Below are 3259 nucleotides of genomic sequence, written 5' to 3'. Positions count from 1 at the left end.
GCCGGCCCCGCGGCCCGGGCCTCCTCTTACTTCCGCCACCGCGGACCGAGCTCTAGGAGGCAGGGAGTGGACAGTGCGAGATGAGAACCAGAGGCGGGGCCAGACGGCGGGAAGGGGCGGGGCCATGGGCGGGGCCACGGGGCGGGGCGGGGCCAAGGGTGGGCCCTGGACGTGAGCTGCGAGGCTGGAGACCGCCCAGGACTGGATCCAGGGCTGGGAAGCGGAATTGGCACAAAAAGGCAAGGAGAGGCCGATTTCGAGGTATCAAGGCGTCAGGGGCAAGACCGTCTGGGGTCGCCACCTGGGTTTCTCAGGAACCTGGGTACAAAGGTTACTGTTTGTTGTTGTTTTCCTTGCTTGGCACCACCCCCCACGATTCTACTTCCTATTTTCTCAGTATCCTGGGGTTGAAAGCTTTGCCCTAGGCCACAACCCAGCCACATCACTGTATCCTATTAGACTTCCCGTCATGGCGTCTGGGAACTTGAGCTTTTAGAACTGAAAGAGCCCTTAAGTGCCTTCTCTAATCCCTACGTTTGTATTTGACGAATCTGAAGTTACGCTGGTGAAATGTTTTATGGAAACTTCCACAGCCCAAATCGATTTGGTTTGGCCAAGAAATACACTGTTCTTGAGGGAAGTAGCTTGTATTACCTTTTCAGCAATTAAATGTCAATTATCAATTTATTAAATGGCCTCTCATCATGAGATCTACCCGCTTTCACATCTGCTGTTACTCCTCACCTCTCCCATCCCACTCCAGCCACACGGGGTGTGCATAAAGCTAACTACCTCACCTGCTTCAAGTCTCTGCTTAGCATGGCCTTTTGCACAAATTTGAAATTTCAGCCCACCTTCCCTTCTTTTTATCTTGACCTACTATATTTTCATGGCACTTAGCACCTTCACCCCACACTCTGCAATATGCATATTGTTATTTATTTTCTCAAATTCCATAGGGCTGAAACCTTTGGCACTCAGTAAGTACTTGTTGACTGAAAGAATACACGATTACACTACAGTTAAGCAAAATTTTAGAGAAAAACCATATGAAATAGTGTACAAACTTGAGAGGAATTGCTAGCTAGGTCATTTTATTTATATGAATAAATCCCTTAGCTCAGTACTTCTCCAACTTTAATGTACAGGTGAATCACCTGGGGTGAGGGGGGCTTGTTACAGTGCAGATTCAAATTCAGGAGCTCTGATTCAGGTTGGGGCTTGAGATGTTATATTCCTAATGAGATACGCAGGGAATGCCAATGCCACTGGCTCTTGGGCCACAGTGAATAGGATGGCTTTAGCTCCATCTAGTCTGTGTTTTGGAGAATATTTTGTTTGATGTGTTTATGATGGCACTCTCTTAGTACATTCAGGCTGCAATAATACTATGGCATGGCTTATGAAAAACAATTTTATTTCTCACAGTTCTGAAAACAGGAAGGCTGAGGTGAGGGTGCCCATCATGGACCACTGAGGGCTCTTTTCTGGGTAACAGACTTCTTGTAACCTCACATGATGGAAGAGGTAGGGATCTCTCAGGAACCTGTTGTACTAGTATCAAGGCACTAATCCCGTTCATGAGGGTTCTACCCTTGTGACTTAAGCACCTCACAAAGGCCCAGCCTCCTAATATCAAACCTTCGAGAGTAAGAATTCAAACATGTGAATTTTGGGTGGACATAGGAAAGGGACCTTCTAGTCACTGTAAGGATGCATGGTTAAATAAGAACCGATCTTTGTTGTTTAGGAGTCTATGGAGTAGAACAGAACATAATATTCAGTTCAGTAAACATAATTGTGGTAGCCATCACAGGTTGGGTTACCCAGGAAGTAGAGTCTGAGGGGGAGATTAGCATGCAAGACATGCTCTTGTATGGTCCTGGGATCAATCCCTGTGAAAGGGAGGTGAGCAGAGGGAGAAGCTGATCTGTAATGCCATCCCAACAAAGGCTTCAGAGACCGCTTGGGTCTGGGATGGCCTTTTAGAGGTGTCTTAAATTGATATGAATGGCTGGGCCTTCAACTGCCAGCGTTGATTAGACATTGGATGCAAACCAATGATTTGGGGCTGTCCATTTCTTTAACTTAGGCTTCTCCAAAGAGTGCTGAGAGCTGAGGGTTTCTGCCAGGATTAGGGAGGGAGCAGATGGGGCTAAGTCTTCTATTCCTGAAGGGGATTGGGCCGAGCTTCACAATCAGTGTCTACCATAGAAGACTAGCCTTTTGAAGCACTGTGCTAGTCACTTGTAGACTGAAGATATTGATTAATTCACTAATATTATTGAGTGCCACTGTGTATGTCCAGCACTGCTGCACAGTGAGATATAGACTTGAGCAAGGCAGATATGGCCCCTGCCCTCATGGAGCTTACAGTCTGCTAAGGGATTAAGCAAACATTAATTAGCCCTAGCTGGCTTGGTTTGGTGGATAAAACGTTGGCCTGCGGACTGAAGAGTCCTGGGTTTGGTTCCAGTCAAGGGCACATGAGAGTGAAAGTAAATCACAATGGAAGGGAAGATGGCTGGGGGTAAGGGGAGCAAAAATAAAAAAAGAAGAAATAACCAGCTCAAGGACAGAAAGTAGAATACTAGAATAATAAGCAAAGATCCCTGGTGAGGAGAGAACAAGAGGCCCAGGTCTTGGAGCTGCAGCTGTAGCCAGAAGCTTGGTGGCGCTTTGTATGCCCGTAACAATGTTCCCTCTCTGTGGCCCCTGAGGACCAGATCACTGGGGACTATTTCCTCTTTGTCCCACACATCTTCACCAGAATCACTTGTCACTAAAGGTAATCTGAGTGTCTTTGTCTCTTGCAACTAAAAGAGCGCACCTAATAATTTCAGGCCATGTGTGGTCAGTCCCATAAAGGACAGCTACCTTGTTCTTTTAGAAAACACTTCTCAACATCACATAAAACATTGGTCTAGATAAACTTGCTAAAAAAAGAACTAGCAATGTAAAGACGTAGTCAATTTGTCTCCAGTACCTTATGCTTCCTCTTTCAGGGCTTCTTCCTCTTTGTCTAAGTGCTTTCGTTCACTGCACCGATGCCCAGTGCCGTCTTGCTGGTTTTTAGATATGGGCAGTCCTGCTTTGAGAACCTGGAACTGCTCTGGTTCACAAGGCTTCAGCTTAAGGACTCTTTCCATCTTGATCTTTGGTCAACATTTCAGTACACAATTCTGTAATCTGCAGGCAGATGCAAAAGGAAAAGGATCCTGGCTTCTTGCCCTTTGGGTTGTAAATTAATTTTTCCACA

This window comes from Myotis lucifugus, unplaced genomic scaffold (genome assembly GCF_000147115.1).
Source record: "Myotis lucifugus unplaced genomic scaffold, Myoluc2.0 scaffold_11, whole genome shotgun sequence".
NCBI lineage: Eukaryota > Metazoa > Chordata > Mammalia > Chiroptera > Vespertilionidae > Myotis > Myotis lucifugus.
Note: the sequence above shows the minus strand (reverse complement) of the source record.